Source organism: Centrocercus urophasianus, unplaced genomic scaffold, assembly GCF_019232065.1.
Source record: "Centrocercus urophasianus isolate 14NV4802_14NV808 unplaced genomic scaffold, USGS_Curo_1.0 seq_28, whole genome shotgun sequence".
NCBI classification, from domain to species: Eukaryota; Metazoa; Chordata; class Aves; order Galliformes; family Phasianidae; genus Centrocercus; species Centrocercus urophasianus.
In genome coordinates, this window is record NW_024884844.1 from 12,066,988 (window position 1) to 12,091,454 (window position 24,467).

Consider the following 24,467-nt stretch of genomic DNA (forward strand, 5'->3'; position numbering starts at 1 on the left):
AACATATACAATTAAATGTGACATGTTATCAAATATATGAGTAAATGTGATTAGAGGTTTTAAAAAGGAATGTATAAATATATGAGTAAAAGAGGAAGAGACTAAAATTTCTTAGTGGCAATCTTCAAATGTTACAGAAGTAGATTGAACTTCACATTACAAAAATTTAAGATACTGATTAAAAACTGATTCTATGTAGCATTCTTTTTCAAGTCTGATTGCTTCAGTTTGTATTTTGTAAACATAAGAGCTCTCTCAATTTCCAAAGCTAAATATAATCACCTGTTTCAGCAGTTCCAGCCTGCAACTTCTGAACAGGAATCCACTTTTGTGTATTATTCAGTCAAAGACAAGGTGTGTCATGATTGCAACACAAGCACACAGCATTGTCTAATCTGAAATCTGTCCCCCTGAACTTTGATCTCAATCAATGGGTAGATCAGAAAACAGCTGATGCATTGAGAGCACTGCTTTCCATCAGTGGATCCTATCAATGGATACTGTTACGGAATGAAGATAATTAATAATCCTTGAGATCACTCAGGTTCATTTTCAAATTGTTTACCACCAGTTTATTCTTCAAATTAAGTTGACAATGTTAAAGATATATTTTAATGTAGCATGCACAGGGGCTTTTTTTGCTGTGCTTGTTGCAATTCCATTCTGCAGATCACTATTACAGAAACGTACTGCCTACTAATGAAGTTGTTACCTCAGAAGCAGACTTCCAAATAAATAAGAATTCTGTATTCAGAAACTGAAAGCTTTAGTCTCTAAAGTTATATAGACTGTCCAACACTTGCCAGATTCTTTCCTAAATCAATTTATAGCAGCATAAAGCAGATGGCTAATAATATTGAGTAGTAAATTGTTACTATCATTCATTTCACCTTATGAAAGTTATTACTTCTCTTCATGGTAAAAGAATATCTGAAAATAGAATTTTCACAAAATGTGCCATAAAACTATAAAGTCTACAAATACCCCACTTATTCACTACCTTCCCTAGAATATTACCTTGCTTTAGCTGCCCCATTTTAACGAGATTAAGTAATCAGTTGGGAATTTTTATCTTTCCCGTAAGAAAATGATGAAGCTTCTTTCCATTTGGAACATTGCATTAGTCAGTGCACCCATTCACTCAGAACATAAACTTTCCAGAGAAGAACACTGATTATTTTTTTGCAATTTGAAAATCTTGAATCACTTTTTTTTTTTTTTTTTTTTGTAAATGACAGATAAATTCAGCCACTGGGGTTAGTGGCAAAAATCTTCAAATCATGTTTGATGCAAACAGGAAAGGCGTCCTGTGGGGGAAAAAACCATTTGGACAAGTTTGCCTTGTTAGCTCCAATGGCACAGAGAAGCACGATGCCTAATCTTTGGCTATGCATGAGCTTCATAAACTGCCTGAGGGACTGGCAGAAAGGGACCGAAAAAACATCAGCAACAACCATTTTCACACAAGAACACAGCTGGAGGGAGAGATAATAATGATGCCCTTCTTATGCATAGCATTCATGTGTTTGGAGTACTTAGGAAGGAATTTGCTATTTCTCAAGAGGCTACCCTCAAAGTCAAGCTACAGATTAAGTTTGGAAAGGGTTTTCTATTCATCTAGGTGAACTCTGGACCTCTTCCTCTTGCAGATGAACAAATATGGAGAACGAAAATGGAAAGTCACAAGACAAGTAATAGAGCATTCAAGAGGAAGTTAGGCTCTGTATCTTAATGAGAGCACTCAGTCTTCGTAGGGGTTGGATAACAGATCTGTTCTTTACTCTTCTGCTGCTGATGGTTTTACTTCTGCTGTGAGTGAGCAATGGAGAACAGGCAAATCTTTGCTCAAAGACACACCCTCAGTGCAAGATGCATTCATCACTGCAGACTTTGACAGGTTGAAGATATCTCTAATGCAGAAAGTCAGCAGGCTTTATCAGTAACAGTGCTCAATTCCATTTCCTTTGGCACACTATTCCACTTTATATATTTATAGTTTGTTTGTTTGTTTTTTTTTTTTTAAATTGAAACACAACAGAGAAACTTCAAGATTAAGAAAATAGAAAAATTCAGAGATCATTCCTTAGTTCTAGTCAACACCTAGGCGGCTCCCATGAGCCATAGCAAATACTGCTGAACCCCCCACCTCAGTGCTCCATTTCAGGAAGATTTATGGTATTCTGGAGCCAGAAAGGCAGCAGAAATCACACTCATTCCAGACACATCCTCAGCAGTGCTAAGTGTGGTACCACACTGTCCTCAACAGCAGGTGCTTCGCACACACAGTCCCATCACATTATTCATACCCAAGGTATTGACAAAGATGGGAGAGCTGGGGGCATGTTAGCCATCATTGTGCCATTAATTTGCAGAAAATATGAACTTTCTCAAAAGTCCTTGCAGGTGAAGAGATATTGTTAAGCAGCATGGACAGGAAATACAGAGGTCCTCATAAAATTTCACTTGAAATATATTTTGGAAACTGTCAGTCATTAATTACACACCCTGGATATCTGGTTCTGTTTCAAGTCTCCCAAAAGATACTCTTGTGGTACCTCAGGTTACAATTTTCCTTTTTTTTTTTTTTTTTTTTTTTTTTTTCTTCCAATGAGCCTAACATTCTCAATTAATCATTTGGATGATTAGGCATTAATGCAATAGAAAGACCATGTTGACCAAGATATAAGCCATTTATGCCTATGGATAGTACTTCCTGGTTTTTCTTAGCTCATTCTTTAATTGCTGGTTGTTTGTTTCTTTTCGTGTATCTATTCCGGTTTCCAGAGCAAAGCTGGTCACTGCATTTTGCATCAAATAAACACAAGGCTATCCATTGTTTCACAAGGTGAAAGATTTCTTCAAAATCAATGAAAAAAAAAAACAAACCAAAAACCAGAAAACAACAACAAAAGTTTAACTTATTTTTGTTATTAAAAAAACGTTTCTTCTGATATTCATATGATAATAAACTTTCCTAATATTTTCCATTGAAGATTAATACACTTCTCTAGAAAGTTATATCTAATTTATGTGACTTTAAGGGTCATGCTTTAATAACAATGATGAAACACGATTATTACTTCCTAATGCTGAAATTACAGTTTTTACATTGTAAATTTTTCCTGCTATGCGCCCTGTGGCACTAACATTTTTATCACTCCATGTGTTTCTAGTTTTAAAACCTTTACCCCTGCTGTTTGAAAAATATTTCTCATTTTCGTCCCCTATGGAGTACAGAAATCCCTAAAGGCAAACCATTAGTGATCTTTCTGCCTTTTCCCAAACACTTATTATGATCACCAGTGTTGCTTCCACTGCCTCATTGGCTTTTGGTAAAGTATGCAAATGAGATGTTCAAAATACACACTTTTTGCAACTGTGCAAGTTCATACTGATTTATAAAATGGGAAGGCTATTAAAGTGACGGAAAATGTCAGCAAGATTTATGCATGGGTGACAAATTGTATTGGAAATGCTCATTTTTAACATGCTGGCCTGGGTTCCTTCTCTTTTTTAAAAAAGCCTTGTATGTGATACATTTGCTTTAAGGCCATTTGCCCCTCCCATCTCCCCATTTATTTTAAATATACTCTGACAGTGGCTTTTTGACCAGGAAAATAAACAAAACTATTCACATTGATCGTTTTTACCATGGAAAGCAGAAATTATTTTTCTTCCTACTTGTGTTTTTCCATGAAGTATAAAGCCATCTCAGAAAGGACTTTCACCTTTACTTTGTGGTGAAGCACTGGTGGACCAGAATGCTGCTTTCTTGGAAAAGAGCAGATATGGACAAAGCATGGGTATCACACACTGATACAGCTAAGTCCTGTCTGTGGATACACACACATTGGTAATGCTCCAGTTGAGACCACAAGGCTCCATTTGAGACCACTATCTGCCCTGATACACAGTTTGACAAAGTCTGATGGCAACATTCATTCTCAAGCAACAATTCCATAATCAAACATCATAAAGACCATTAAAAAAATCAATGTGTGTCACGTACAAATATTACTGCTGTTATATTTGCCAGCCATGGATAAAGCTGACATGGTATCATGATTGCTAGTAAATAAAGCTTAGTTTATCACTGCACGATAAAGAAATATATTATGACTCAATGAAAACTCTATAGTACATTTCACAATAGCAAGGAAATGATGGAGAAATTTACAAGGGTTCATTGCATTTTCAACACCAAAGTCAAAGGGAACTTTGTCATTGATGTTGAAGAGAAAAAGGTTAGGCCTATAATCACATATCATGTTATCAACATATGTAAAGGCAGAAATGATTTAAAGAAAGAAAATCAACTAACCATTGAATGTCTTGAAATGCTCGTATGTAATGTCTGAAGTATAATGAGAAATGCTGGTCTGAGAGCAATATATTCATAATTTCTGTCAGCGTGCACAGCACTACAGGAATTTATTAAAGTACTTCAAGGCATAGCATTGTCCACAATACTAATATTAAGGAAGAGAGTCTGTGCTTTTGTGGTTACTTTCTATTCCTGGGCCTTTCATTTTGCAAACCCCACTCCTACAAAAATTTAAACCAGCGCTTTGTATTATGAAGCAGTCCCAGTGTGCCAGGTGACAGGCCATCAGATTTTGCAGCGTCAGTCACCTAAGTCAATATTGTAAAAGCTTTTAAGAACCTCCTGAGCATGAGTTCCAGATTTCAACAACATTTAAGGGTGCAAAAATGAATGTGATGCTTTTAAAACCTGGTCAGGTTGGATGGGGCTTGGGGCAACCTGGTCTAGTGGAAGATGCCCTCACTATGGTAGTTGTGTTGGAACTGGATGATCTTGATGGTCCCTTCCAAATCAAACCATTTTGTGATTCTAGGATTTTGCTGTCCTTTTTTGTTTGTTTGTTTGTTTGTTTTGTTTTTTAAATCAGTATACACAATTATAGTCTTAGAGAGTTTAGTACATGAAACAGTAGATCATTTGGGTGCCCAAAGCAACCAGAGATGCAATCTTCCTTCTCCCCAAGTTCAAAATGCTTTAGAAGTTATTATATCATTCTTTGTACTGAAAAATTCAACACTGAGAACTTAATTCTACTTTTTATATTCAGATCAGTCAGTACCAGTACCATTATTGCTCTGATTTTCCTAATTAGTTCATTAAGTTGCATAATAATTGGTTTACTGCCACCCACTTTTTATGATGCTAGAACTGTGAAAATAAAATTGATTTAGGGCCTTATTCTGATCTATTATGCTTACTCACTCACACATCCTGGAGTTTGCTGCAGGATTTTTTCCCTTCATCTCTCAAAGTCTGCATATTTTTCCCTTGTTTCACTTAACATGCAGCCCTCATTGCATTTTATATAGGTGGGTTTCAGATGTGCATTTTACAAAAAGAAACAAATAACCAAAACATTGCCAATGGAAAACATCTGTCTCTCACCTTAGGAGGTCAGGATAAAACTCTGTCTGTGAAATGTATGAGCTGAAATTTATTTTCATTGTGTTAATGGCATATATCAATGCCATGACTTTGATATCTGGCATATTACAATAATGGGCTACTGTCCCAGAAGAGGTGGTTTATCAATGAAACAAGCAAGCAGATGATGCAGAACATGGAAAAGAGTGGGGCAATTATTCTGTTTCAATAGCATGGTGTATAGCAGCACTGCAACAAAGATGGGAGCATGTGAGACCCCGTATTTCTCTGCAGAGGACAAGGCTAGCTATACAGTTGCACAAATGTCCATTTGATACAGCTCCACGCTACTACAGGTGCCTGGAGTAGTAAAAGATAAAGAAAATTCAGGTCAGGAAGGTGATTCGGATGTGCAACCACTTTAATATGAACCCAGAGTTAACCAACACTGAGTCCGAATGGACAACTGGAAGGACTTGTTTCTTTCCATCACAAAACAAAGCCATAGCCTCCTTGTTCTGGGCAGTCACAGCCAGGACAAGACATCGGGACCACACAAAAGGGAGCAGGAAATGTGCTCTGATACAACACTCAGTCAGCTGTGGACATCAGTCTTTTAGAACGGAACCTATAGCTGCACTCCAGCTATCTCCTGCTAATAGAATGAAACAAGGGAGGTCCACAGCTCACAGCTCACACGGCCCAAGCTGGAAGCCCAACCCCAAGCTGTAGTGATAAAATGAATAAAACAGAACTGAAAAACAGCGAACAGAGGTTTCCAGGAGATTTTTTTGCTGCTCTTGGCCTGCTTTTGTTTTTGGCAGTGGACTTTGCAGCTTTTGGAAACGTCGCTGTCCGGACACTATGTAAATCTGACATTCCCTCCAATAGAGGCAAGGAGCTGTCTTCTATGCATGCGTTTCAAAAGTGTTAAAAGTTTATGGAGATTGCAAACAGCTTAAAGTGTTATTGGATAGGCAACATGGCTCACTCTATTCTCATGGCTACCAGATGGCTGCCTGGGACCAGTGCCGCTGGTTGTGCCGCTGACGCTTCCAGACGCCAATACTGGTTGAGGGTGGCTGGGACCTCTCAGTCCTACCTGCCAGAAACACCTTTTTCCTCCCAGGTTCCAACACGCAAATATTGCATTAATTGCTCTGCACTGCTGAGCCCCAAATGGACTGCTGCACATTCTCGGTATTTCTCTCAGACAACAAAGCAGAACGTTTCATCAGAAACTGAGTTAAAAACACTTCTGAAGACACAGCCGACTGACTCTGACTGTAACCAGCTGTTAAAGCACCTACGTAGCAGTGTCTTAGCCTGCCATTTGAGAGCCACTGTCAGTCCCATTTAATACAATCATAACAGTTCTGAAGTACAGCTTTAAAAAGAAAAAGCCCCATTTACTGTACTGCAGAGACAATTCTGGAACTTTTCTCTGTGCAAAGATACATTCATCTTATTCTGCTAATGCTACCATTTTCGGGAAAAAAGGGCTATCAAGACAAGGGTCAGTTCTCTTCACGTAATATCCCACTTGCATTACTCCATTTTTGCTGCTCTCCCAGAATATGGCCCGGTTTGATGAACATTGTTTCTTGCTGATGTAAATATTTTCGAATGCCGCAGTAAAAATTTCATTACAAAAGTGATTGAGACGTTTGGGGTAGTTTTGCTAAAAAGAGATGATTTGCACATTTTTATTCAAATATACACTTGAAGGGAACTGATATGAAGTTAGTGCTATAATAAAAATGTAAATAAAATTCATTATAGTTCATAGATTTCCTGATATCATCTTTATTGACTCAATATTATTGAAATACGTAAAAATAAATATAAAATTATTTTGAGACTACATCAGTACACCTTACTTTATCATCATAAAATAATAATGGAAAAGTCCTTCAGGAAAAAAAAAAAAAAAAGATGACATTTACAATATATGAATTTTCTTGTTTTCCACAAGTGTGATGTTATGGAAAATTAAATGTAGATAATTAATGTTCCTCTGCTTATGAGCAGCGCTGCTTTATTCTTACTGTGTACAAAGTCTCATTGCCAAGATGTAACACAGACCAGTTGGAGCCAATTTCCCTGCAGTATCACAATATTTTTATGGTTTCTTGTAACCATCCACATCGTATTACTTGAATGATATTTGTCAATGAATCTTTTAGCTTAATTGCAAGATGTCATGTGCTTCATGACCTGTTCTCAGAGTCAAGTAACATTTATATCTCCCTGGATCAAACACAAGTGTTAGTGTTGAAATGCAGCATTCAGTGGGTCATATGTTGTAGCTGACAGACGTCAGAGATGATTTTGGATTCTCACTGCATATTGTAATTTACCCTTGACGTGCAGCTCCAGAGTGACAAGGTGCAGCTCAGATTTATAGATTTGGAGTTTTTGAATATTTCATCACAGGCAGAGGATCTCAGAAGAGATAGAGAAGGAAGGGAGAGCTCTGCCCCAAACTCCTGTCCCACAGGCTCAGCTCTGAGCTCCCACCCAGTTGCTGCTGATTTCCTTGAAGTACTGGTTGGTCCATTCCCTCAGTCTGGGTCCATCTGAAAGGCAGCTCTGCCCTTGTGTTTATTATCTGAATCATCAGTCTGGTGGTATAAGTGCAGCCCACTGCCTCCTCCAGGTCACTGATGGAGATTTGAGCACAAAAAAAGGTCCCAGAGAGACCCTTTTCCAGGGACTGGGTGTGACCCATTAACTACTGCCCTCTCTAAATCTGGTCACCCAACCAGATTTGTTTGTTTTTGTTCCCACATTCCAACAAAAACAACAGTTTTCCTTCACAGTCCATATATTTCAAATGCAGCCCCACATGCCAAGCTCTCTTGGGAGTTACCCAATTTTATGAAATTTCAATGATGAAGTAAAGCTGAAGGGTGAAGATCTTCCCAACAGGAATAGGAATCCTCCAGCACCTGGATATATTTAAGAGCCTACCTAGGAATACTGTAGCATGCTGTAAACTCTCAATCATTCTGTGGTTTATGTCACAAGGGAGATGTTGTTTCGGGAGCAGTGTCTGTAAGTTTAGAAATGAAACTCATTTCCAACTAGGGTCCAAGAACATAATCTTTAGGAGTTGTAGTGCTTGAAGATAAATGCCATGATTGTCCAGCACAAAGAATAAAGTAAAACCTTATTCTGCTGTCAGAAAATAGTTCACCACATGGCAAGAGGACACTTTCTTTACAAAGCTTTGTGCTGAAGCAGGTACATTGGTCCTCCCCAAACCAGTATCAAACCAGTAAAAATCTCTCTGAACTACGTAGTTCACCACAACTCAATGATATACACACATCAGTTGAGAACAAGTTATGATTTCTGTTCAAGCTAGCCAAAGCCAGAGCATTTTTCCTGGCCACATTGGTGCTCCATACCTTCTGCTTCCCCGGTCGGAAGAAAATGAGTCAACATAGAAAAACATCCACCACTCTGAGGCTGACATGAAGCACCAGAATGCTTCTTTTCTCAAGAATTACAGTAAATAAGTTCTGAATACCAGCAATGACTCTTTCCATTGCTAAACCCTCCTTACAGCAGTAATAGTTAACCCAGCATTTGTGATCAGCTCTGGGTAGAACTGAAGAAGGATGACACAAAGTACAGGCATAAGCATTTTGTTTTCTATAGTGGATAAACAGGCATCCTTCTCCCTGCATTCCTCACTGGGTTTTCAAGCCTTTGCCAACTTCATTACACAATTCTTAACTAAATATTTGCCAACTGCAGCTGCAGTACTAAGTGGCGATGCTTGAAAATTCCTTTAGCAAAAAGAAAAAATACATTATTGCAGCAGTTTTATGTTTAGCATATGTCCTTTTAATCAATTTAAAAAAAAATGTTTAAGGGTATTAGATGGCATCTGGAAATTAATAAGAACTTAAAAATAAATATATACCTACTAATAATTTTATATTTATTGCAGTTAATTTAACAAATTATCACAAGAACTACACAGACAGCATTTTCCCTGTGAAATTATTATACTTAAATGAACTTTTGACAATGTATTAATTACAAGGACATGACCACATTTATTCTGCTGATCCCGTAATTACATGCATTAAAGAAATATTTATTCAGAAACCATGTAGTGTACTTCAAAACAGGCTTTCATTGCCAAGTTACATTTCTTGTATACAAGTGCCTTTTTGCCATTTATGAGCCTTTCTCAATCTTTCACGGAGGGCAGAAAAGGGAGCAGGGATGCTCAGTAAACTTTGGGTGGACAATTTTCTCTTTGCAGTTGGAAGGAACTGCAGTCTCTTGCTGAGATGTAGAGTTTATGTTGGAAAGTGGCTTAGCCTGACTGGATAAATGAAGGCAGCTCTATACAGAGAGGAATACAGAAGTTGAGAACTAATTTTGGCTGGCACAAAATGAATCCTGAGTTCCTTGGGTCTGAAATCTCTGTGTGCCAGCATACCTATTGTCTGAATACGAGTCTTTGAGTTTCACTCAACAGCACAAGCTACAAGTGACTAAAACAAGAATGACAAGGGCTGAAAGGGATGCTTCATCCCTGGAGGTGTTCAAGGCCAGGTTGAATGGGACCCTGGGCAACCTGATCTGGTATTAAATGCGGAGGTTGGTGGCCCTGCCTGTGGCAGGGGGGTTGGAGCTTCGTGATCCTTGAGGTCACTTCAAACCCAGGCCATTCTATGATTCTGTGAAAGCTATAACTCTCATCTCCAAAAGGGAATCTAATTTTTATTTTTAACCATTGTACATAAGCACTCAAATTTCCAGTTATATGTTTACATTTCCCATCAAAAAGTCATCCAGTTTGGCTGTGACAGCCAATGCGAAAAAACTGAAAGATTCTCAGTTGCATCACAGTCTTCCTATTAAGCATTTCACAAAGAACGCTTTACTAAATAAGAAATAATGCATTTCTGGCATTTTCTGTAAAAGGACATTTCAAAATGCCAGGAAATATATTTATGGGGTCCTCCAGTAACGAGATTCTCTTGACTGTCACAGAAGCAGCCAAAGGCCAGAGATACCTGAGAAAACCACCAAATGTTGAAACCACCTAATTCTGTTATATAGTTGTCCTGAAGTGTTACTATATAGACCTGGCTTTGGATTCTTCCTAGCATATCATTATTTTCATTTTAGGGAAAACTTATAATGCAAGTGAGGAAAGAATAACCATTGGAACTGAGGAACAGCCTTAATTATCATAACCACGGCAGCCAAGAGAAACAAGTTGTTATAAAAGAAGGGACGTCACCTCCTCCAAGTGGTCTCCCACTAAGAAAATACAAAGGAAAGCATTAAGGGAAACAGGCACGGTGGTCCAAGTATTCTGAATGGGGAAAAAAAAAGGATTTATGTTCATTCATGGTCTCTAAATTAATACATGGGGACCTTTCCTTCATGTAACTGTGTGCAGAATGTTATTCTAAGGTAATCAGGACTGTTCCATTGTATTCCCGCCTTAACCATTTCAATGAATGTATTTTGCTTTGGCCAACTGAGAAATCCTTGGAATAGAAATGCAATGGATCAAACAGATAGATGGAGTTACTGTACTAAATGCAAATGAATATTGACATAAATAATCCTCATTTATTTTCAAATACTACGTTTTGATAAACAGCCACCAGAGCCTGGTTACTTCATAATCTCTATAAACCTGTTCAGAGAAAAAAAAATGCAGGCACTTTTGTTTTAAAATGTAGGCTTATTTAATCATTTATTTTACTCAGTGCAAGCTTATAAATACACATGTATATTCCACAAAATAAAATCACAAAAATAGTGGGTTATTTGCTAGAGCTGACATCAAAATAACTCTCTGATGGGAAATACATCAAGTTGACCTTAAAATTACAAGCTCTTTTTTAAACCAAATTTTAATCTGTATGGTTTTCATGATTTCTGGCAATTGACTTTCATAGCTAGCTAAATTCTATTGCTGTTGTTTTTAAATAATCTTAATTTTCTGGGTAGCATTTAAAACTGTGGCATAAATGCCAAACCATTACTACTCTCCATGTGTAATCAACAGCTTCTGAATAAAAAATATTTAGCTATGCATATGAGGACTGGAAAGAAGCTAAAGAGACCTCTAACCAATGATACCTGGCAATACCCTATAGCAAAAGAAATGCTGGGCCCATGTATGCCATACTGCTGCAAGGGAAGGAACTGTTTTCCACCCATTGCCATTGCCAAACATAATCATTTTGTTGGGAAACTGTCACCTCTTGTAGAAGTTTCTCTTCAAGACTTTCCTTTGGAGGCACTGGTGATGAAGTGAAAACAGCAAAAGAGTACAGACAGAGATAGTATAGACATTAAAAATAATTTTCAGTTTTTGATTTCTCACTGAATTCTTTTTGTTTCCATGAATAACACTGATTTCTCCCCAATACTTTATAAAGATAATTTTTCAAGCTACGCTAGTTCACAGGCCCGCTATCATAGAATCATAGAATCACCAAGGTTGGAAAAGACCTAAAAGATCATCCAGTCCAACCGTTCACCTATTACCAATAGCTCCCACTAAACCATGCCCCTCAACACAACATCCAGTCTTTAGTACCTGCACCATTCCCTATTCCTTTCTTGATTTCACAGCCACACCTCAGATAGCATTCTTGAACCATTTTACCAGCTGAGCAGGGACTGCTCAGGCCAGCCAAAAACTGGGAAGATTCAGAGAACGCTCCCAGAAATAGGTATTTTGATGGCAACCATCTGGGATGCGCATTCATAGAGTCACAGAATCATAGAATCACAGAATGGCCTGGGTTGCAAAGGAGCACAGTGCTCACCCAGTTGCAACCCCCTGCTGTGTGCAGGTCACCAACCAGCAGCCCAGGCTGCCCAGAGCCACATCCAGCCTGGCCTTGAATGCCTGCAGGGATGGGGCATCCACAGCCTCCTTGGGCAACCTGTTCCAGTGCCTCACCACCCACTGAATGAAAGCCTTCCTCCTAATATCCAACCTAAACCTCCCCTGTCTCAGTTTAAAACCATTCCCCCCTTGTCCTATCCTTTCCACTATCCACTATCCTCAAAAAACTTGTACCCCCTCTTGTTTATACATTATTCACATGGTAAATTCACAAGGTCAACTGATAATAATAAAAGAAAAGCAGTTAAGAGAGAGGGATTAAAAACAAATCACTGCCATGTGGTTGAGGCAAGGATATTTTAGGCAGCCTTGATTTGACTTCTGGCTTTTAATGGGAACTGAAGGTGAGTACAAAGAGGGAAAGAGGAGCGATGTGCCGGTAGGGATGGATAATGAGGTATTTTGGTAGCTGAATTTTGGGAAGATTAAAGAAAGGGAATGAAAAGCTTAAAGGGAAAAGATTACAGTAATCAAGGGAGTTAATACACAGGATGGGCACGGTAGGGAAAGAGAAGATAGCACTTGGTAACTGTGAGAAGACCAAGCTGCAAAACAAATGTGTAGGGAAGAGAAAAGGATTTATGCTCACTTGGAAGCTGTGATCCTGGCTTGTGGGACAGAAGATCAGAGCTCACCATGATAGTTACAGTATGGGAAAGGTGAGCATTTGGGGGGAAAAAATCTGAGTACTGTTTATTTGACCTTAGCTCCACCAGTGTCAGAGTGGCCCTTTACCATAAGCATTGCCTACTGCTGGTCCCTGTGTTAGCAGTGGCACTTGTCATAGCAAACAGGAATGTGCCAGGAGAGCTGCAGCCATTGGACTGCAGCATCACCTTCACACACCTCTTGGAGTGAAAAAAGTATGGTTTACATCTTTGGTGAAGTCTTCAGTGGCTATACTACCTACTCTGATTGAAATCTGTCATTTCTCATAGGCTTTGCTCACTAATTCTTAGACCAAAAATCCACCATTGGTGGATATGAGTATGTTAAGTGACTCATTCATTCTTGCTCTAACCTTAACATCTGTTGTGACCTTGAGAATGGGAATGATAGCCCTCTCCAGCTCATGCACAGGTTGTTTGGATTTGATAGAGCTATTACTGAGTGATGCACGACAGTCTGTATGACACAGCTGGACAGAACACGAGATCAAAATGCTCCCTTTGGGCTTAGATATCATACTATGCTGCTTTTGCTTAGTTTGTAATATTTCTGGAGTAAAATGGCTGTTATGTATCTGACAGTAGGTACAGTACCTATGGATGAGGTCAGTCTTTCCTTTCTATCCCTTTGCAGGAACAATAAGTGACAGTGTCAGAGTGAACAGATTTTGTTCTTATCAAGAAGAACAAACAAACTCAAACAGACAAATATTTGGTTTAAGGAAAACAACAGGTCCCTTGTCAGGAAAACAATGTCACTGTGTGATTTTAGACCCTTTTACTACTAAAACAAACATCAATTTTGAATATAGAATAACCACTGCAAGGTGGATCTAAAGTGGATGCTGCTAAAGGTTATGCAAATGTGGGAAATTATAATTCTATCTCAATGTCATTACATGTGTCTACTTAGATGCACATTTTCTGCTGTGTTTAAGTTAAACAAAACACTAAATGACTGTGTAGTATGACATCTCATTAATATGTTCCATTCACATCTGTGCCTTTAGTATAAAAAAACAGGCTGTTCTAGTGATAAGAGATTAAGTCCTTTAATTAGAAACAAATGACAAATCACTGTTAACCCCATGTGATGCTTTCTAAAACTTCCATCAAATACACCCCTTAAAACATTATTAAGCACAAGTTCAGCAGATCTACTTCCTAGAAAGTGCCATTTAACAAAACCCAGGCAGGATGTTAATACTGAGGCCGAATTACAGGTTGCCAATGCATTTCCTGCAAGGGGATTGACAGGGGATCATTTTGTTATGGGGCCACCTCCAGCGTGTTGTGACAACCAGTCATTACACCTCTGAGCACAGCACTCAGCTGTAGGTTTCTACAGGATGCAAATAGCTCCAAATGGGTTCAATTTGGAGATAGCAGATAATGTATCATTCACTTCTTTAAGGTAGAAGCTTTTAATTTTCAAAGATAAAGAAAGAGGAGTACATTTCAGTTTCTGGAAATAAAGATCTACTTAAGAAAGCATGCTAGCAAAAAAAGCACAAGAACTAAGAGTAGAAACAACTATCATAAAAGTGAAAGGCTTAACTTGCTTTTTCCACTAGTCTTGGAGACACGCAAGCAGTTTTAGCATCCTTATTCATTGAGGACACAATGCAGTTGTGCATTTAAGATCTGAGCATTGCAACTAGTTCTAAATAGTAGAGGAAAGAATTTCATATTTGCATAGCAAATATCATCATGAGTAATCCCAACAGATTTTGGAAGGATCAAGATGGAGCACTGAGGACAACTGATTCATGGTATAGGCACAGTAATAGTTACAATAGAAAAAAGAAATATCTGTTTCAAAACACATGCTCAATTCCCAAAAATGGGGAAACTTCTTGGGAAACTTCTTTTCAAATATCTTTAAAAGTGCTGAATATGCAATAAGCAGGCAAAAAATCCAAGTTTGTAACTAGCAACAGGTTTGTGAAGCTGGAACTGGTGTACTTCTCTCACCTTCTCCCTGCCAGTAAACTCTAAACATACTTTTTAAACAATGCTATAGTGTATCAAAGCCCATTTCTTTAGGAAATATTCCACAGCTGGTAAATCCAGAGGCATAAAGTGGCTGTGATTAACAGGTCATCAGCCTTCTTAACAAACACAGACATAAGACTTCAACTGTTTGTTCATTTGCTATTCTTTGGGTTGGTTGTTTTTTTCTCCTGATCACCCACTGCACTGTGACTTAAGAAAAAGAGAAGTTAGCATCTGACAGCACCAGACATAAATGTTTGTCTACTGAAAAATGTTGGCCGAAGATGCAAATGTGGGTGTACTTCTGTAATCTGACTTCAGACACAGTCTAAGAAGAAGGTACCAAGCTGCTTGGGATACCAGAGAGTCTGAGTTTTGATATTGAGTGCATTTCTCTTTGTCTTCAAAGTGAAGCAAGGGGTATGCAAATCAAAATCCAAAGCAAATTAAAGGTACTTTGTAACTGACATTTTAATTATCTTGTTTGGATATTATTCATTTTATTTATTCTTCTAAATGCAAACAATTCTGGACCACTGTATAAATATTATCTCCATTGGAAGCCTACAGTACCTCTAATAAAAACGTACAATTGCTTGGCTACCAAATCCAATGAAACTTATTCTAAACATACTGTATTCATTATAACAACATATTTCTGCACAGCACACAAAAGACGTTGGAAAGAAGGGACAGTTTAAAAGAGGCCAGTGAAAAGATGTAATTAGAGTTGTGTGGGCTTGGCAAAACCCTCTCGACAAACAAGCTCGAGATTACTTTTGCCAAAGCATTCCAAGCTTACTGGGGTTTCATTACAGCAAGGAGAGCTTAATTCTGGTAAGTATCAGACACAATAGGATGTAATCAAATATTAAACATAAAACAAAATAGCCAAGTGAGAAAGAAGAAATGGAAACCTTCTCAATACAAGAGTTAGAATATGACCAGCATTGCAAACTGGTTACAAGTTGGAGGATTGTTTGTAAAGAGGAAAACCTACAGATGAATTAATAGGATCATCCCGAGCAATTTATATTCTGAAAACATCATCAGAGCCCCTGTCTGTACCTTTACCTTGTCAGGGTAATATACAGGGACTTTTGTGTCTTCTGTTCACCATATGGATGTGCCTGAGCAACCAGATGCACCCAAAAACATGCACTGACTGGCTGGACACCCATTCATTATACAGGTGTGTTTCATCTTCACAGAATCACAGAATCAGTGATAGAATGGCTCAGGTTGAAAGGAACCTTCAAGATCATCCAGTTCCACCCCGTGCCAAGGGCTGGTTGCCCCCCACCAGCTCAGGCTGCCCAGTGCCCATCCACAGGCTTGGGGACCTCTGGGGATGGGGCATCTTCCAGATGAACTTAAAGAGAATTTCTCTGAAGTGAAGGAGCACAGAAATGGCTCATCCAGCATTGAATGTCCTTGGAAGAGGAAGAGAACAGAATCCGTGTCTAGGTTGCTTCAACACCATGATATTGCCCATGAATACACTGCATAGTAAGACCATGCCACAGCCCTCAGTCTGTGTTGCTGCCTACCAACATATAAATTCTCCAGCAAGTAATGAGTCTGAAATTCATTTTTCAAAAAACAGTATTTTCCCATCTTAAAAACACCAGCAAAAAAACAGCCAAAATGCTCCAAATCCATCTCCTAAACTCAGGCAAGAGTTTTCGTGGATAGAAACTAAGAAATGGAGAAAGGGAAAGGGAAGAAAGAGAAGAAGGAGAAGAAAAAAGACAGAGACCAGAGAATTCCATCCTCCAAAACAGCTCCACAGAAAGCAGGAAGGCTGGGCAGCCCAGCACAACCAGCTGGTGCACCACAGTTCAATTTACCCTAAGCCTTACATATCTAAGGTTTTAGATATGTTTTCCAGGGGCAGCAGAGGAATTGCTTTCAGCCCTTCGCAGCCCGTGAGATATTTCATCATTAGGGACATGTCAGGAAGGTGCTGTCTAATCACAGTGATCACTGTGGACAGCCATTATAATAACAGTAATAAGAATATTTAGATATTTTCATCTTCAAAGCACTTTAAAAACATCAGCTAACAGATCTCCCCAGCCACTGTTTGAAGAAGACAATAATTACATCCCTGCTGACACTCAGGATTGATGATGCCATTCTCATCACAGAAGGGTTGTATTGCTGCCATTTTACAGATAAGAAAAACCAAGGTTCAGAGAAAGTGTGCACTTCTTCCCATCATGCCATGAAACCCCATCCTGGTGCTCTCGGACCTCCCTCAAATGAAATACTGCACATGGTAGGGTCAGAATAACCTGGGGACTTAAGACATTTCAAGAATCTGTTAGGGGAATTTTTGTTTTCTATCTGAACTGGGATTTGCAATAATCCAGGATTTTATCTCCTGCACACCATCACCGAGGAGATGTGTGGGAAAGGCAAGGGAGGCAAAAACCATTGCTGCTACTTATGGTCCTTTCACATCTGGTCCAGGTTTGCTCCCTGGTTCCAATGGAAAATATGCAAATTGGTCCCCAAAGGAGAGCTGTGACCTGCCTCTCAATGGACACTCAAGACTATTGCAGCCATTTATTCTAGGGAAACTTTTGAAACTGTTAAAAAGAAAACTGGGTAATCCAATTTATGTGCAAGGATGTCCTGGCGTGCTCCACGCTAATGTTAGGTGGACAAAAGCACTGTGGGCACATGCAGCAACATACCAATTTGTTTTATGCTCATGTTGGTTGAATTTAATTCTAATCATCAGCTTTTTGAACATAACTTGAATCCACATTAATGTCTCTCTGGAAGCCTGACTTCAGGTAGATGGATGGCTGGTAGGCATCACCTTCCTTATGTCTGACATGGTTCTGTCACCTACCCCGGGACATAAGTTGCCATTGTACAAAAGAAAATAGCCTGATTAAAAAAAAAAAAAAAAAAAAAAAAAAAAAGAAAATATATATATATATCTATTAAATGCTAATAAATAAAATTCTTCAATTAGCTCAGGTTCTGGAGAGGGTTTTTTTTTCTGTTGCAGAAGGTTGTCGTCCAAAGCCACAGACCAATAAGAACCTGAGATCCCAGGAGAAAAACACTATTTAACCCCTAGTTCAACTCCTAATGAAAGGAAACATAGAAATGTAGCTATAATTCAACATATTGTATGGAAGTCTGTTCAAAGTTTTTTCGAAAATATAAATTACAAGAGATTATTGATTTTTAAAAAGCTTACTTCAACAATCAGCTTTCTATCTCATTCTATTTCACTCTCTCTCGTTTATTCATTTCCTTATGTAAAAGAATTTAACCAAAGGAAACTAGCATTTTAATTCAATTTCTCCTATAAAATATATAATTTTATTTTGTCATAAGGGCTGCTTTTATTTCCAGAGTCAGATTTTATTTAAATTTCAGTCCATTAGGAACAAAACTTGCCATTTTCTGATAAACAAAATCAGCAGGGAAGCCTCTTCAAACTAGGAATATATTTTCTATCAACCTTTGTTCTAGCTGGTCTAAATGACAGGTATATTCCACTTTTCCTGCATTTAGTTTTAAAGATTCTATGGGGAGGAGGGTGAATAAAGAGAGTGACATTTTTAACAACAAAACTAGCAATCAGAAAAGCAGCCTCATGACAGGCATATGGAAGAAATGGAATAAAAAAAAAAAAAAAACATATATATATAACCCATCGCTTTGGACCACCAAAGAGGACTAACATGAGTCATTAACAGAAAACCGTTAATTTTCCTCCCTGTGACTGTTGTTTCTAGAAGTACTCAAACCTTTGCAATTCAGTCATTTAACTGTTTCTTGGTAGGCTGGAAATCAGACTCCAAGGAATTGAATTAAAATCTTTTTTTTTTTTTTTTTTTTTTAAATAGATATTAATGTAGAGTTTGCTACAAAATATAAAGTTTGACTGCTTAAAGATGCACTTAGCTTAGCCAAAAACTGAACAGGGAGATGACAGCTTTCATGTGTGATGATGATGTTCTGCAGTCAGGTCCTGTTTGGATGAAGTCAGCACTTCACCCCATGGGCTGCACCAAAAGGTGTGTGGCCAGCAAGTCCAAGGGGCCACTTCAGTCCTTACGAGGAAGCTGAGAGCTGCATACCAGCTCTGGGGCCTCCAGCTCAGGAAAGACATGGAAAGGGTCCAGAGAAGGGCTACAAGGACTCTCAGAGCCCGTCTGCAAGCTGAGACAGTTGGGACTGTTCAGCTGGGATAACAGAAGTCTATGGGGAGACCTCACTGCAGCCTTTAAATGCTGAAAGGTAACTTCATAAGAAATGAGAATGGCTTTTTACAGTGGCATATAGTGAATGGACAAGGGGCAGTAGTTTTAAACCCAAAGAGCAGAAAATTTCTTACCCTGAGGTGAAGAGGCACTGGCAGTGCTGCCCAGAGCTGTGGGTGCCCCATCCCTGGATGTGTCCGAGGCCATGGATGGGCCCTGGGCAACCTGAGTGGGTGGGGGGCACCTAGCCCATGGCAGGGGTGGAACACAGTGTGTTTTAAGGTACCTTTCAACTCAACCATGTTATGGTTCCCCTTTTTACTCAGTGTCTGCCGTCTCAAAAATCCTTAATCTACATGTATGGCAATGGCATCTGGGGTTGCTTCTGATGCTTTAGAAATAGGAAACTGCTAGGAGATGAGAAGAGTGGCAGGAGGGGGTATTTCAGCACATCTGCCTCTAAAATGCTTCCTGACCTCCAAGAAGTGCTACTCCTGGAAAATATTAATGATCAAAATTATAGATAGAGCCTGTAGGCCACAAATGAGTTTCTTTCAGTTTTCAGGTTTGCTTGTTTTTGTTTTTCGCTCTTTTGAAGGTTACTACTGCAAGCTTTCAGCACAGTAAAGGAATAGGCCATTGGCCATATCTAGACTGTATCCAGCAGCCAGCATGTGACCTACCAAAAATGTGGGTCTCCAGAAGTGTCTAACAACGTGGCTTTGTTTCTCTCAATCTCTTTTCTAGCACAGCTTTTCTCATTTAAAGAGTCCATATTCTTCTGATCTTTGTTTTGGTTTTTAGTCATTTTGACATAAGAATTCACAGGGTATTCCAAGAGGTGGGGGGAAAAGAGAAAAACTAAGGAGTTATTTCAGCCCTAAGAGACTTAAAGGATTATTTCCTTGTAAAATACAAATGGCAGTTCTCCTGTAGTGTTCCTCCTACATAATGCACATGTTAATCCTTAATTTCCTTCACCAGATGCAGCATAATCCTCCTCCTGCAGAAACCACAGCACCACTGCTGCTGAGAAAACAGGAACATGAGATGTTCCTCCATTCAAAGACTGCAAAAGGCAATTTCCCCATCCAAGCTTTATGGGTTATCCTTAACATCAATCACACACTTCTAACACAGAGAGATGGAACTCTTTAGACAATACCTATGTTGCTTTTAGTAACCAATTTCAAGCAAATTCCTACCTTAAAAAAAGTATGTGGCAAGAGCTGTTATTACTTGAACTACTGAAACAAACTGCAATGAAATAAACATAAATATATAGCAGAGATTTCCATGAGCATGTCACAATCCACTTGTTTGACTGCTGCTTTTTATCACTTCCTAATGATTCGTCATGCAGAGACTGTGCCATTAATCTTACGCAGGTTCAGTAAATTAGCTTGTAAATAACGTCTTTAACATCTTTAAATGTAAAAGTAAATCCAACGCATGTAGAAACAAATTTATCACAGTGTATTTTTTTTTTAAAGGAGAAAAAAGAAAGAAAATCATCACTCTGCAATGGAACCTAGAATGAAAGAAAGAAATGGAAGCAATGTTTGGTCTCCAAAATCCAGTAATGTGAGTTCAGGACCAAAAATGAAGAATATAGAATCACAGAATCATATAATGGCCCAGGTTGGAAGGAACCTCAAGGATCATGAAGCTCCAACCTCCCCTGCCACAGGCAGGGCCACCAACCTCCACATTTAATATTAGACCAGGTCGCCCAGGGCCCCATCCAACCTGGCCTTGAACACCTCCAGGGATGGACAGGGCATCCACAGCCTCTCTGGGCAGCCTGTTAAAGAAATCCAGAAAAGTGTGTATGGGAGGAATGAGAACATAAATGTTACGAACACACTTATAGAAAGGACAGAAAAGTGGCTAGAAAACCACATTAAAGTCCACTGTCTACTTATGGTGATCTGTTATCACTGCAACTGTATATCATTGGGTATTAGCTCCTCAAAATAATTACTCCTCAGCCAGTCCTGTACATTGGTTTATTCTCCTAGCTATAACTGAAAGAATAATTACCTTCCTAATTAGTTCCACCTACAGTATGAGTGCCCATTAATCTGACAATGATATTAAGAGCGGTACTAGTTTGGGGGATTTTGGCAATCACAGACAGTGAAAATCCTGAGCTTTTTGGTGCCCCTCAGCCCCGTTTGGCTGCACCGGATCACGGTGAGAGGAGAAATAGCTCCTGGGATGGGCACCGGGACATTCTGCATCTGATTTCTAAGCAAGGAGTTAACCCCTCAATTTTACCCAATACCAGCATGTTGCTGGAAGTTTAGAGAAGGGAAATATCCTCTCCGTAGACACATGTGGGAAAAAGAAATTTGCTCACCTACGTATTTCCCACAAGGATCAAAAGATGCACACACAGTGCAGTACTTTGTATGTTTTACATGTATAAACGCGTCCTCTGATTTTTCAAAGTCGTCTTATAGAAAAAAAAAATAAATCAGCTCATCTTCTGCCTATCCCTTTGTACACACAATGGAAAGTATTCTATGCTGTTTTAGAGTTCTTCAGGGATTTCCTCTATATCTTTGGGGTTTTCTTCCCCCTACATCTTTCTATACGAGGTGCTCAGCAATCATCCTCTGCTAAGTAAACCAAGTCTGTACTGCACAGTACTCTAAATTCATCCAGCTATTTGTAGACACACAGATAAGGATTTAATCAATCAGCAACATGAATGAGGCCATCACTGCTATCTCCAGCAGTACCCACCCCACTTCTCCAACCACAGCACCCATGGAGCCTGCAGAAAAGAATATCCAGAAGTAGTTGGATTTCATCTGGGTCTGTGCAAATGTTTCCTGATGTCATCTCTAGAGTTCTTATCACATCCACACCAAGATATGGTTTGGTTCTGGCAGCAAAGCATTAGAGGTCTGTACAGACACTTGTAAAGACTTTGAGCATTCAACAGCTGAGGGCTGCAAGCAGCAAATTTAGTTTTGTGCTAGTAGGCAGGCTACTCAGTTATCCAAGAGATCCTGGTGGTATCTAAATTCCCACTTCATCTTTATAAAAAATACTCAAGCAATATATATTGCAAAATACTTGTCTCTAGTAATTAAAGTGTAAGTGGTAATGCTAAGACACTGCATTGTCGAAAGCATGAAATTCAACATTTCTCTAAGATTAATGTCCTGTTCCTGTAACTTGGTTGTTCTTGGTTTAAGTATTCAACATAATGCTACTCATTACAGAGAGCGGTGACATCTCTATCCAATGGGGAAATATGGTTCAAGTCAGCTTTTGTGTTTAAATATTAGTAGTAAATTCAAATTCAATTTCACATGATCAGTGTATGTGACACTAACTACATCAAGGTAGACTTGGGGATTTCTCAACTCTATACTGAAGAGAATTACATGACTGAAAACTAATTAGGGAAGCACATAAAGTGAATTTATTTAGTATTCTCTTGTATGTAGTTAACTTAAAGTAATGTATCAAATTTTCTACGGAAAAAAAATGTGGCTACATAATACTGAACTAAATGCATCAGAAATCAGATCAAGGAAATTATCTTTTTCTTTTAAGACCGAAAATGTTTAAGCTGTAATGACAAAATTATAACAGGGGGAGAAGAGGAAGTGCGGTGGTACCACATCTCGCAAAGGGAATAAGAAACAGCTGCAATGCAAATAACAAAAAGCAGTAGAATGATATTTGTCTCCTCTGACCATGCAGCACCTGAGCTGTGTCTCCAAGCCCTGGTGTATTTCCCACAGCAGCAGCGCCCCATAATGGTTTCTGGTCTCTCAATCTCCCAAGTTAACTTTTCTGCCATTTCTGTCTGTTTATCTTATTTCCTTTTAACCTGCTAAGGAGTCAGAGATCAACACTGTATTCTGAATGCATGGCACGAGCAACAAAACACCATCTACAAATGAGTAGTAAATGTTTTATAATGCTTTTGCTGCATGTTATAAATGATAAATAGTTGACAATAGATGTCTTATAAAGTATTTATATGCCATTGTAGTTATTGTCATGCTATAGCTTTGAACAAAGCATGAAAGTGAACATGATTCTAACTGCTGATACGTATTAACAAAGCCATTTCTGACAAATGGACAAAGCTGTGAGGAGCACTGATACCCTGACAGGCATTACGTAGGCATTTTTGCTTGCAATGCATTTGCTCAATTTTTACCACAAAATCACAGCAACAAACAACGGAAATTAACAAAGAAACCTGGCTGTCCTGAAGGTAACAACCACATACGAAGGTAATGTGCCCTTAATGGCAAATGGATTCACCCCATTCATAACAGAACTCAAGAACAGAAGACTAAATCACATCTAAAAAGTTCTGGCACTGCAAGTGGGTAATTAATTTTATCTCAGCCTGGCTTTCTGCTGCTCATCCTAAGGTGATGCACTTTTTGCAGCCTATTAGAAATGACATCTGCAGCAAGTACTTCACTGAACATCTCTTATCCAGGCATTCCAGTAGCATCTGTGGTGAAAAGCTGCCTGTTGAATACAAATACATGGTGATGGAGTATAGCACTCACTGGTTTTTGTGGAAAAGCTGTATGTTGATACAGCAACCAGCTCCTAATGTTCCTAGTGGAGCCGGCTCCTAGTGTTGATACAACAGCACTACTCCTTATTATTGTTCTGCCTATACATTCAACTAACCATTCCAGTTCATACATTGATCAATTCAAGAGACCAAATCAGAACCTTCCTGCAAACCCTCTTTTGGATAAGAAAGAAAAAACTCGAACTCATCTCTGCATACTGCAGTTTTGTCCTTGGGAGGACAAGAGGAAATCTCAGCCGAAGCTGCCGGGAAGCACTTTGCCAATTTCTCCTCCTGTCATGGAGGGCCACGGGGTGATTACCTTCACTGTAGAAATCTGTGTTGTAGACACCAAAAATCAGATAAGACAAATCTTATCCTGAAGAATACTCTGTTTTTTCACTTAGGCATGCTCTAGGAGGACAAAAGTGATGAGCAAACAGATTTGGGGGACACAGTTTTAAGTCATGTTGACTGAGAAGCGTGGAGATCGTCCTCTTGCGTCAGGACATGAAATGCCTGTGGGTGGGAAATCAAATTCTGCACCCTGACTGCCTTGGGAGCACGCTGCAGGGCCTCTGTGTCCCAGAAGCTGGGTGTCTTTCCTCACGTAGCACATTTCTTGAGAAACAAAAGACTGCAAATTAAAAAAGAGAAGAGAAGAGAAGAGAAGAGAAGAGAAGAGAAGAGAAGAGAA